General features: G+C 40.8%; 1 long non-coding RNA gene across 2 annotated transcripts in view; it reads right to left on the minus strand.

The window, feature by feature from the left end:
• LOC308500176 overlaps positions 1-13,500 on the minus strand; it is a 52,612-nt gene that overhangs the window by 11,823 nt on the left and 27,289 nt on the right. Inside the window, exon 6 of one of the 2 annotated variants that reach the window (XR_013993692.1) lies at positions 4,155-4,296. The exons of the other annotated variant lie outside the window; for it this stretch is intronic. This is a non-coding gene — a long non-coding RNA (uncharacterized lncRNA). The remainder of the gene's footprint in view (positions 1-4,154; positions 4,297-13,500) is intronic. 2 annotated transcript variants of the gene reach the window in all.

Below are 13,500 nucleotides of genomic sequence, written 5' to 3' on the forward strand. Positions count from 1 at the left end.
AGAAAGAAATGAAGCATATACTGTGTTCATGGATAGGAAGAATTAACATCGTTAAAATGTCCACACTACCCAAAGCAATCAACAGGTTAAATGCAATCCTTATCAAAATACCAATATTTTTCACAGAACTAGAACAAATAATCCTAAAATTTATATGGAACCACAAAAGACCCAGAATAGCGACAGCAATGTTGAGAAAGATGAACAAAGTTGGAGGTATCACGCTATCTGATATCAAACTATACTATAAGGCTACAGTAATCAAAACAGAATGATCCTGGCATAAAAACAGAAATGTAGAGCAATGAAACAGAATAAAGGGCCCAGAAATAAAACCATGCCTATATGGTCAATTAATGTATAACAACAACAACAAAAAAGGCAGGTATGTACAATGGGGTGAAGACAGTCCCATCAATAAATGGTGTTGGGAAAACTGGACAGACACATGCAAAAGAATGAAACTAGAGCACTTTCTTACACCACAAATATGTAAATCAAAATGGATTAAAGACTTAAATATAAGACCTGAAACCATAAAACTCCTAGAAAAAAATATAGGCAGTAAACTCTTTGACACCTTTTTAGCCTTTTTTTTTTTTTTTTGGTATGTCTCCCTGGGAAGTGTAGGAAAAGAAAAAAACAAACGGAACCACATATAACTTAAAAGTTTTTACACAGAGAAGGAAACCACACAAAACAAAAAGACAACCTACTGAATGGGAAAAGATATTCACCAATGATATACCCAGTAAGAGGTTAATATACAAAATATATAAGGAACTCATACAACTTAACACTAAAAAGAACCCAAACATTCCAGTTAAAAAATGGGCAGAGAATCTGAATAGATATTTCTCCAAAGAGGACATACAGATGGCCAACAGATTCAGGAAAAGATGTTCAACATCACTATCATCAGGGAAATACAAATTAAAACCACAATGAGATATGACCTCACACCTGTCAGAATGGCTATCATCAATAAATCAACAAACAACAAGTGCTGGCGAGGATGTGGAGAAAAAGGAACCCTTGTGCACTCTTGGTAGGATCGCAAATTGGTGCTGCCACTGTGGAAAACAGTATGGAGTTTCCTCAAAAAAATAAAAAATAGAACTACCATATGACCCAGTGATTCCACTTTTGGGTGTTTCTCCAAAGAAATCCAAAACACTATTTTCAAAATATGTATGTGCCCTACATTCATTGAACCTTTATTTATAATAGCCCAGATATGGAAGCAACCTAAGTGTCCATTGATAGACAAATGGATAAAGATGTAGTACATGTATACAATAAATTACTCAGCCATAAAAAAGAATAAAATGTTGCCATTTGTGGCAATGTGGATCAACCTGGAGCATATTATGCTAAGTGATATGTCAGACTGACGAAGACAAATGTCATATGATCTCACTTATATGTGGGATCCAAAAAACAAAAGAAATGAACAATCAAAATAGAAACAAACTCACAGATATAGAGAACAGACCAGATGGGAGGGAGTTGGGGCATAGGTGTAAAAGGTAAAAGGATTAAGAAGTATAAATTGCCAGTAATAAAAAATAGTTACGGGGATGTAAAGTACAGCATAGGGAATATAATCAGTAATATTGTAATTACTCTATGTGTGTTGTCGGATGGGTACTAGACGTATTGGGGTGATCACTTCATAAGGTATATAAATGTATAATCACTACATTGTATTCCTCAAACGAACATAATACTGTATGTCAACTGTAATTGAAAAATAAATTTTAAAAAAATTCCCAACTGAGGAAATTTCTGAGCTTGACTGAGGGACTCATTTCACTTGACAAATAATGCAACCCATTTGTAACATCTGGCCTATTGCACAGCATTTTTATTGTGCTTATCATCCCCAATTCTCTGGATTGGTGGAACGTACCTATGGTAAAATTAAAATTATAACTAAACTTTCAGCTTTATCTCTCCTTTGGCCAAAAGCTCTCCTTATAGTACTCCTCAAGCTGAGATCTACTCCTTTTGGTAAACACAGCCTTTCCTTTATGAAATAGTCACTGGTTGCTCTAGGCATCTGGATGAAGGGACATATGAACCACCCTTATTAAGAAAGAGAAGACGTTCTTCATTATTGTCAAGGACTTATAACTAGTTTAAAGAAATGATAAATTAGTAACTGATGCATTTCATAGTGTGCTCTCTGGAGACAAAAACGTCTAAATCATGGCTTACAGCCTGGAGATTTTGTTTTTTGGAAGAGACTCCAAATAAGAGATTCTCTCCAACCTCCTTGGAAGGGACCTTTATCAGGTGTTACTAATCCATATTTAACTAAACTTAAAGGGATTGATTAACTCATGGATTCACATCTCTTGACTAAAAAAGGCGACATCTGTCCTTGTCTCTCACAGGTGCCTCCACCTACAACAGACACCAAAGACTCCTCTAGGATGAGAAGCTGCTGACATCAGAGGTGGGCAGCTATCCCAAGACCTCAACAACACCTGGAAACCTACGGATTGATGCTGAATCTAACCATTTTGTTTGGTTGTCTTTAGCTGTCTGCTGATGTGATTAGCTATGACAATAGTTATAACTTGTTCTTTGCGTTTTTCTATATAGTCCAACTGTTTATGATTACTGAAGATGTCTAAGATAAATGTCAATACTCTTTGACTTATGCAAATGTTATACTAGATGCCAAATACATAAAATGACATAGAAAGCAAAACTTGGATCATGATAGTTCATAGGATAGAACTGATCCAGAGAATTTTTCCACAATAAAGGCCAAGACCTGACTGCCTTCCATTTACCTGCCTTTCTCTCTTTGGGAAAATTAGGCCTCTACTCACATTCCATGGCTGTGTTATTGCCCTATCTCCAAAGGTCAAGGTGATGTCAATACCAAGCCTTCATAGAGCCATGAGACCGCCCTATCAGACCAAAAGGTTGGTCATCAATGCATCCTTTGGTTGATTTATGACCAAAAGAGGGAACTGAACATGAAAAAGGGGTTCTATGGAGAGTAACTTCACAGGGTGATCGGATTATAAATTCCTATCTGGGCAGGTCATGGCGGGCAGTCATACCCCAGGCATATACCTTCTTTAGTAAATGGTTGATCTTGCCTTAAGCAAGCCCTGTCCATTGTTTTTGTGCCTCTAGGTTAACACACCTTTGAAACGCCAGAGAGGTATAACCAACCTCAAGAGAGCACACAATGTTGTTAACTATCCAATCCCTACCTTGCTTTATCCTACCTTCACTTAGTCTTCCTTACTTCACTCCGTTCCAAATATCGCTAGGCAACCCTACTGTTCCCAAATACCTGAACTCTGTCACAAGCTGTGCTTGCTTACAGGAACTAAGGCAAAGTGCTGGTGGTTAACCAGAACACCTGCAGACAGCTCAACCACAGCTCAGCCTGGCTCTGACGGCATTCAAAATCATCCCCCCAATCCTGGCCCAATTCCAGTGATCACTCTGGAATCTGTTTTCATCAACATTAAAAATCACTCCCTGAGGGAGAAATGTAGATTAGTAGGCACAATTAGTGTCGTCAGGTCTGCACATATCCCAGCTCTTCCCGGAAATCGCTGCCCCTTTTCTGAGACTCCCCACTCCCTGATCCCTGCCTACCCAAATCAGTTTCTTTAAAACCTCCTCCAACCCTAACCAGGGAGGGAAGGTGTCTTTAGAACATACGCTCATCCTTCTCCATTCCTTGAGCAAAGAATAGTTATTGTTCTGCTTTACCGAACTCAGTCTTGTTCTATGGGTGCGATGGGCACTGGGCAGAAAGACCCGAAAAGGTCTGTAACCCAAACGCGTAAAAAAACCCTGCAAAGTGTCATTCTAGGAAGCATTTTTCTCAGTCTATTGAGATCTTGCTTCCAGGCATATCCTCTTTGGCTCAAATAAATTTTTATAAAAATTCTCTACAAGTTTGTACGTTACGTCAATAAGTGGATCTCAGCAGGTCCGAAAAACCATCAGAAGCAGCTGTTCTGAGCTGTGGAGCCCGGGAATGTAAATCTCTTTTACATTAAGGGAGAACCAGTTTCTGGCCTTTGCACCAAACCGCAGCCCAGGTGCTCTCTGGTCGCCACTGGCCGCGTGCCAGGACCTGGGCCACTTCCTGTCACACAAGGACGGGGACATACCTGCGCTCACCACTCCGAGCCGAGCGCCGCAGCCCCGCAGACGCCGGAGACAAACTCCCCGGCCCAGGCTCGGCCTGGGAAGGGCTGTCACCCCGCAGGCGGAGCCACCCGGAACCAGCTGCCCAGGAGCCGAGGCCGCGCCCTGCGGAAGCAACGCGCACAGGTGTTAGCCCGCCAGCCCGCCCCGGGGACCCTCCAGGCGGCTCCGCGCGGTGTCTGTGCCTCGCGGGGCCCCGGGACGGGCACAGCCGCCCGCCCCTCCGGGCCGCCGAGGGCTGCTCTACCCCTCGGTTCTGGCCGCCGGGAGCAGCGGAGCTCCGGGCGGGCAAAGCTCGAGGGGACGCGGGGCGAGCCCAGCCCCAAGCCCGCCCGTGGCCCGCCAGGTGTGCTCCCCGCCGCAAGGGGCTGGAGACCGACACGCACTCACCGGCCAACTCCGCAGGACAAAGAAGCCCGCCAACCAGCGAAACTCAACTGTTAGTGCCGGACCCGAAGGAGGGCTACGGAGCCGGCAGCCAATCGCCGGGACTAGGGCGGGGCCGCGGGGCCAGCAGCCAATCCCCGGGCGGCGAGGGCGGGGCGGGGCGGAGAGAGGCGGGCCCAGGAATTGTTGCTCCTGGCTTTGGCTACTTTGGCTACTAGATGACCGCAAGAAGCATCCTTTTTTGGGTCCCCAGGGAGACCAAGTGTTAGATCGGGTTTCATCTATGGTCTCCCCAAGGCCTTGACCCTGATGTATCTGGTTCTCTCAGGCCAACGTGCCTTCCACAAGAATTCTCCTGGCGATGCCCTCACCCTTGACCTCTCCAGGGCTCAGCATCTGGGCCAGGGCTCAGGGTCACACAGCCTCCTAAAATGCTGAGTTGGTCTTTCCTATGTTATAGGTTGGTGCAAAAGTAACTGCGGTTTTGCAATTATTTTTAACTTTTTAAACCGCAACTAATTTTGCGCCAACAGAATACATTCCCCACTTTTGAGTTCCTATTATGTGCCACGCACCCTTCTCATCCTTACATGGACAAAACAAAGGCCTTTAAACTTCTTCTACTGGAGAACAAAAAAAAAATCAAGATGTAACTATAAAATACATCTTAGGGGGCTCAGTGCTAAGTAGAGAATCATAAGTATGTACTACAACTTGGAAAACTCAAAATAACACATGCCCCTTCTGACACTAAGAAACAGAGACACAAAACTCATGAGTGGTGTTACTGTGCGGCTTTTGAAAACATATTTTACTGCAGAAATGACTAAATATGATGAAAGGCTCTTTACCAGGAATGAGGTCTGGTTGGCACACTGCACACCTGAGTAGGGTCCTATTTTGACCCATATTTGATAACACAGAGACTAAGGTATGGGATACACAAAAGCCATTGTCCTGGAGTGCAGGACACACGGTCTACTGTCCTGGTGACAGCCTACGGCAGCGAGGAGAGAGCCAGGAACATGACAACCTGGCATGGGGATGGGATAGTGGCCTGTGAAACCCTCAGCTTCCCGGGCCGTCCTCCCCCTGCATGGGCCTGCAGCCTGCTTTATTCTCCCCAGTCCTGGCAGCTGGAGGGGAGCCCTTACCTCCCCGGCAGGATCACGCCTGCCGCTCTGGTCTGGGCTCTAGCCCCACTGGCCTCCTCAGCCTTCCCAAGACCATTCTTCAGTTTTGTCTCCTGCCTCTTCACTGACTTCCTCTGTCTTTTCTCTTTTGTCTGGATTAAGATGTGGGTTTAACCACCCCTCATACTGCCCTTCGCTAATGACTCACCACCCTATTTCTAACTATGTTTACAGCGTTGATTTCTCTTTCCCTCCCTCTTCCTTTTAAATTAAATTGACATTTTATTTTCCCCATGCTATTTTTACCTAGTAAAATATGTGTGTTTTCACAGTATAGTTGAATGGGCCAGGGGTAAGGAGAACAGTGGTTATGAAATAAAGTGAAAAGAGAGACACGCTCAATCATTGGGGGCATAGCCTCGTGTTGGGACGTGTTTATTCGTTTATAGAACACGTATGTACTGAGAACCTACCACCAAGGACTGTGGTAGACCTGGAGATAAATAGTGAGAAAAGACCCCTAAAACATCGAATTGCCCTTGGTGAACTTTTAGTCTAATGGGTAAAAGAGAAAGAGACAATAATACAAGAATAACATTTAAAAATGTCAAATTACCACTTAACAAGAGCTTAAATGGAGGTCAAATACTCAGCTGTGAGGTTGAGGAACGGATGATGAAGCAGAAAATAGAAGATGAGTTTATAAGGAAAAGGAGAGCTAGCTTGGGGTATAGTTCCAGGCAGAAGGAAGAGCAGGAAGAGCAGTGTGTGTCTAGGAAGGAGCTCAGGGCATTCATGGAAATGAAGGAAGGCTACTGTGACTTCTGCACAAAAAGCCGCGAGGTGGGAATGGACAGAGATGAAGGATAAAACATGACAGAAACTGGCCCGCAGGGATGGTGGGGAGGGAATGAGGTGGGAAATACTGGTGGCTGCCAGACCATCCCTTGTAGATCATCTTTAAAACGCCCATAAATCATGTTAATTAATAATGTATAAATGCAAGTCAATAAAAAGTTGATGTTTGCAAGGCTGGCATGTGTTCAGGCCAGAGTGTCAAGGATACCCAAAGCTGATCTTTATTGTACACTTACTACCTGCTCCGTCTGTGCTCTTTTAACTGCTCTACAGAACTCACCTCATTTAATTTTTTCAGCTACCTGCATGTTACAGTAGGTACAATGAAATTCCTCATTTGGTACCTGAGGATCCACAGGTTGATAATATTTTGTGAGAGCTATTCTCTTCCCAGCCTAATAGTACAGATGGCACTTCTAAACAGTGTGGCAGCTAGTGGCTCAAGTTTCACTCCAACACTTGTACACAAACACAAAAACTTAGGGAAGGAAACTGAAATCATAACTGCAGTGGCCAGATGGTGGACACAGGACGGCAGCATGGAATTCTAAATTTTTGTAACTTTGAAGGTGCTTTTTCTTAACAGTCATTGTGGGATTTAATTTAGAACACTTTAAAGTCCAGAACTATGTTAAGAGAGCCATATTAGAAGTTGCAAGTTGACTGGCTCAACCTAAACAATAGTGCTTATTGTCGTATAATGTTTGATTATAGTGGATTTTATTTTTTTTTATTTTTTAAAGTAAACATATTTTCCAATTACATTTGACATAAAATATTCTATTAGTTTGAGGTGTACAACATAGTGATTATACATTTATATAACTTAAGAAGTGATCACCCTGATATGTCTAACACCCATCTGACAACATACATAGTTATTACAATATTATTGAATATGTTCCTTATGCTGTCTTTTACATCCCCATAACTATTTTTATAACTGGCAATTTGTACTTCTTAATCCCCTTCCTGGGTATTTATCCAAAGAAATTAAAAACACTAATTCGAAAAGATATATGCACCCCTATGTTTACTGCAGCAATATTCACAATAGCCAAGATATGGAGACAACTGAAATGTCCATTAATAGACAATTGAATAAATAAATTGTGGTACATTTATACAACGGAGTATTACTCTGCCATAGAAAAGAATGACATTTTACCATTTGCAACAATATGGAAGGACCTAGAGGATAGTACACTAAGTGAAATAAGTCAGACTGAGAAAGACAAATACCATATGATCTCACTTATACGTGGAATTTAAAGAACTGAATAAATGAACAAACAAAACAGAAATACACTCATAGATACAGAGAACAAACTGATCGTTGTTAGAAAGGAGGGGTTTTGGAGGGATGGGTGAGAACGGTGAAGGGATTACGAAGTACACATTGGTAGTTACAAAATAGTCACAGGGATGTGAAAGACTGTGGAAAATATAGTTAAAAATATGGTAAAAACTATGTATAGTGTCATATGGGTACTAGACTTATCAGGGGGAATCACTTCATAAATTATATAAGAACCTAACCACTGTGCTGTCCACCTGAAACTAATACCAAATGTCAAGTATAATTTTAAAAAATATAGTCACATAATGTACAGTATAGGGAATATAGTCAATGGTACTGTAATAGCTAGGTATGGTGTAAGATGGTAGTAGGCTTGATGGGGTTATCACTTTGTGAGGGGTGTCTAATCATTATGTTGTTTTGTACACCTGAAACTAATAATAAATAAATATATGTATAATAAAAAACATTAAGTCCATCTGGTTTAATGTGTCATTTAAGGTCACTGTTTCCTTGTTGAATTTCTGTCTGGATGATCTATGCATTGCTGTCAATGGGGTTTTAACCACCTACTATGGGGTTTTAATCACCTACTAAGATTGCCTTCTTTCCATCTCTCCCTTCCTGTCCATCAATATTCGCTTTATACATTTAGGTACCCCCAGGTTGCATGTGTAGATGTTTACAACAGTTATATCCTTTAGTTGGATTGATCCCTTTATCCTTATGAAATGCCCTCCTCTTCTCTTGTTATTGCCTGTGTTTTGAAGTCTATTTTGTCTGTTATAGCTATTGCTACTCAGATTTTATTTTCAATTTCTATTTTCATGTCATGTCATTTTCCATCCCTTTATTTTTAGTCTGTTTGTGTGTCTTTCAATCTGAAGTGGGTTTTTCGTAGGCAGCATAGATATGGTTCTTGTTTTGTTTTAATCCATTCAACTACCTTGTGTCTTTTGATTGGAGGATTTTATCCATTTACATTTAAAGTAATTATTGATAGGTATGTAGTTTTGACATTTTATTGTTTTCTGATTGTTTTTGTATGTTGCTTTCTTATTCTCTTGCTCTCTTGTCTTGTAGGTTGATGACTTTTTATAGTATTATGTTTGAAATCTTTTCTCTTTACTTCTTATATAGATTTTTGGTTTATGGTTACTATGTGCTTCATATATACCAAGCTATGTTTATAGAATCTATTTTAAATTGATGGTCACTTAATTTTGAACATTCTAAAATCATTATATTTACTCACCCCCTCCACATTTGTTTTTTGTCATTTTTTTACCTTTTCTGTGTTTTGTGTATCCCTAAATTTATTTTGTAATTATACATAATTTTCCTATTTTTGTCTTTTAACCTTTGTATTACTGTCTTTATAGTTAGTTGATCCACTGCTTTTATTAAGTGTTTGCCTTGTGAGTGAGAATATTTTCTTTATTTCTAATTCATATTTTTCTATCTTTTCCTTTCTACTTAACAAAGTCCTTTTAACATTTCTTGTAATTCAGGTTTAGGGGTAATAACCTCCTTTATCTTTTTCTTGTCTGCAAAACTTTATCTGTCCTTTGATTCTAAATGACAGCCATGCTGGCTAGAATAATCTTGGTTTTTGCCTTTCATCACTTTGAATATTTAGTGCCATTCCCTTCTGGCCTAAAAAGTTTCTGTTGAGAAATCAGCTGACAGTCTTACGGGAGCTCCTTTGTACATGACTAACTTCTTTTCTCCTACTACTTTTAAGACTCTTTTCCTTTAATCTTTGACATTTTAATTATGAGGTGTCTTGCTGTGGTCCTCTTTGGGTTCATCTTGTTTGGGACTTTCTGCACTTCCTGGACTTGTATGTCTATTTCCTTCACCAGGTTAGAGAAGTTTTCACTTAATATTTCTTCATATAGGCTTTCAATCCCTTTCTCTACCTCTTCTCCGGAGATGCCTATGATGCAAATGTTGGTATGCTTGATATTGTCACAGAGACCCCTTGAACTATCCTTATTTTTTGAATTTTTTTTTTTTAATGTTCTGATTGGGTGTTTCACTACCTTTTCTTCCAGATCACTGATTCGATTATTTGCTTCATTTAATCTGATGTTGATTCCCTCTAATGTATTCATTTCAGTTATTGTATTCTTTAGCTCTTAATGGCTGTTTTTTGTGTGTGTGTTTTCCATGTTCTTCTTTGTGTTTTCTCTTTGTTGAAGTTCTCACTGAGTTCATCTATTCTTCTTCTAAGTTTATTGAGCATCCTTACAACCAGTGTATTGAACTCTGGTAGTTATTTGTCTCCATTTTGGTTAGTTCTTTTCTCTGGAGTTTTGTTCAGTTCTTTCATTTGGAACATGTTTCTTTGTCTGCTCATTTTGGCTGCCTCCCTGTGTTCGTTTCTATGAAATCTAGACCTGCTGCATCTCCCGGTCTTGACAGATGGGCCTTATGCTGAAAGTGTCCTGTGGGGCCCTATGGTACTGTCTCCCTGGTCACCTGTGGCGGGTGCGCCAGGGGTGTCCCCTGTGTGGATTGTGTATGTCCTCCTATTGTAGTTGGGCCTTGACTGCTGCTGGCATGTCAGTCAGTGGCACTGACCCTCAGGCTGACTGCCTGTGAGGAGTGGTTGTGACTATAATGGGTGAGCTGTTGGGCAACAGTGACCTCATGGACTCGAAGTCACTTTAGCATGGCTTTGGTGACAGCAGAGTTCCCCCTTTGAGTGAGTCATCTGTGGAGTTGGTTGGGTGGTTCTCTGGTGTAGCCTGAAGGCAGACACTGGTGTGTTGGATCTACAGCCTTTTGTGACAGGTTCTGGTGCAGACCAGTCAGCTGCCTCTTGTGCAGAGCTTGGGGTCACTTGCTAGGAGCTACAAACTGATATGTGGTTGGTTGCCATTTATGCTGGGCTTAGAGGAACGTGGGAGAGGCTATGCTGTGAGCGGCACCTGGCTGCTACTGGTGCTTAGCTTGGGACTCTTTAGTAGGCACTACTATGTGAGCTGAGGCCAGCCATCACTTGTGTCAGGCTTGTGGCCACTAAGTTGGAACTATGTTCCAGGCCAGGTCTGGCCGTTACTTATGCCAAGTTTGGGGCCATCTGATGGGAGTTACAATACAATACAAAGTTTTCCGTTTACTCTGAGATGGAGGCCACTTTGCAGGAGCTACAATGTATGCTGAGGCCAGCAGCTCCTTACGTGGTATTTGTGGACCTCTGAGAAAGTCTGGAGGCCAAGCCTAAGGCAGCCACCGCTTATGTAAAGTTTATGATCCTTTGAGTCTGCAGCATGAGTCAAGCCTGGTAGCTCCTGTGGAAGAGTCGAATGAGCGAGTTGTGTGGGGCAGGGTCTCAGGGAATCACCAGGATGGGGTGAATGGTTAATAGAGAACACAGATTTGGTGCCCTCCTGTGCTGGACCAGCTGGGTGGGAGGAGAGGTCAACAAAAGAACAATGATGCCTGTCAGAGCTTCTGTCCCCAGAGTTGCCCTGAATCCTGCCCCTCAAGCCCTCTCCCTGAAGTTAGTTAATTTAGTTCTTCCCCATATGTCCTGGGTGCTTTTCGAGCTGCTGTCCCAGCACTAGAACTTAGAGTGAGTTTGTGTGCTGACCCTTTAAGAGCAGCATGTGTCAGTCTCCCACAACACTTTGTCTCTCTGGGACACAAGCCCCACTGGTTTTGATGGCCAGATGTTATAGGGACTCTACTTCTCAGCACTGGTGCCCCAACTGGAGAGCTCAGCATGGGGAAGAAACACTTCACTCTTCAGTGAAGAGCTCTGCAGCTGTGATACGTCTTCTGATTCTTAATTACCACATTTTATGTCTTCATCCCTCTTACCAGTGTCAAAGGAGTTATGTTCAGCTAGTCTTCAGGGGGTTCTCAAGGACAGTTGTTCTATAATTTAGTTGTAATTTTGATGTGGTCATGGGAGGACATAATCTTTTTTTTTAATTTATTGGGGTGACATTTGTTAGTAAAATTACATAGATTTCAGGTGTACAATTCTGTACCACATCATCCATAAATCCCATTGTGTGTTCACCACCCAGAATCAGTTCTCCTTCCATCACCATATATTTGATCCCCCTTACCCTCATCTTCCACCCCCCACCCCCTTACCCTCTGGTAACCACTAAACTATTGTCTGTGTCTATGAGTTTTTGTTTCTCATTTGTTTGTCTTGTTCTTTTGTTGTTTTTGGTTTATATACCACATATCAGTGAAATCATATGATTCTCTGCATTTTCTGTCTGACTTATTTCACTTAGCATTATACTCTCAAGATCCAACCATATTGTCTCAAATGTTCCTATATCATCTTTTCTTACTGCTGAATAGTATTCCATTGTGTATATATACCACAGCTTCTTTATCCATTCGTCTATCGAAGGACATTTTGGTTGTTTGGGAGGACATAATCTTAGAGTTTATCTACTCTGCTAACTTGAATCAAAGTCTCCTCGACTCTATATTGTATTTTATTAAATTAATTAATTAATTAATTAATTGTTATTTTGGATTTAAAATATTGCTTTTTATTATAAAAAGTTCTTTGAAATGATTACATTTTTTCCTGTTATTTATTACGCTTAGCATCCAAAGTGTTCTGTGAAATTACTATATAAATTATATTTGTTCAGTTTAATTAGCATAAGGTATCCAATTGAAAGTACAGCCAAAATGAACTATTTAATTATACAAAAGAAAATTTAGTGAAGAGATAGAACTGTTTCCTTTGTAGCACGATTTTAATTGAGACTGCTAAAGTTGCATCCTGTTCTACATCAAAAAAAGAACACAAATTCCTTCAGATTCTATTTCAGGCTCTACCACAGGCTTTGCTATTATACCCAGGGCAAGATGGAACCTGTTACTTTTTTTTCATCTGCAAAATGTAAGCAATGTTTTTAGCCTTTTTTCACAGGAGAGGCAGGATTAACGAGCGCCACAAATGACCTTGACCTGTTTTGTAACTGCAAATGCATTTTTATTGCCATATTTTCATGAAAAATGAAAATTGACTAGCTTTTTTCTGATGAATTAATATTAGGCTAAAACTTTAAAGTCTGGAACATGTACTTTATCAGCTGCTCTTTAAAATTCCAGTTTCCAAATTTAAACAAAAGGAGAATAAGATAAATCTTTCAAGTGATAACCAAAACAGAAGGAAGGAAGTAAAAGAGTTGACTTATAAATTGAGGTCTATTTGTTTTTTCAAAACTGCACTCTTTATTTTCAGTAAGATTAGTGAGAGTATCTGAAATGCATTATGAAAGCCTACTTTGAATGAGGCTGGCTTGCTGGAAAAATTAATGTCAAAGAAAGTTGGTGTGTCAGGATATGGTATCTGTGGGAGTTTACATGTCAAGCTAACAGAAATTTGTGATAATGCACTTTAGAGTGATTGTTTATCACTCTGAGATCTTCCCATAAATCCCAATACTAATGCTGTGGGCCTGGGACTGGTGGTACAGGAAGTAATTAAACACTCTTAATCGTGGTGATTTTGTAGGACTCTAGCTAGTCAGAAGTTTCTCTCATCCATCCTAGGTGACTGTTTCAGTGGGAGAGTGCAATTAGGTCAGACACACATTGTGATTTACTTGTTTTTGAAAGGCAGAATCCAGGTCAGAATCA

The sequence above is a fragment of the Rhinolophus hipposideros genome, assembly GCF_964194185.1.
Source record: "Rhinolophus hipposideros genome assembly, chromosome: 1".
NCBI lineage: Eukaryota > Metazoa > Chordata > Mammalia > Chiroptera > Rhinolophidae > Rhinolophus > Rhinolophus hipposideros.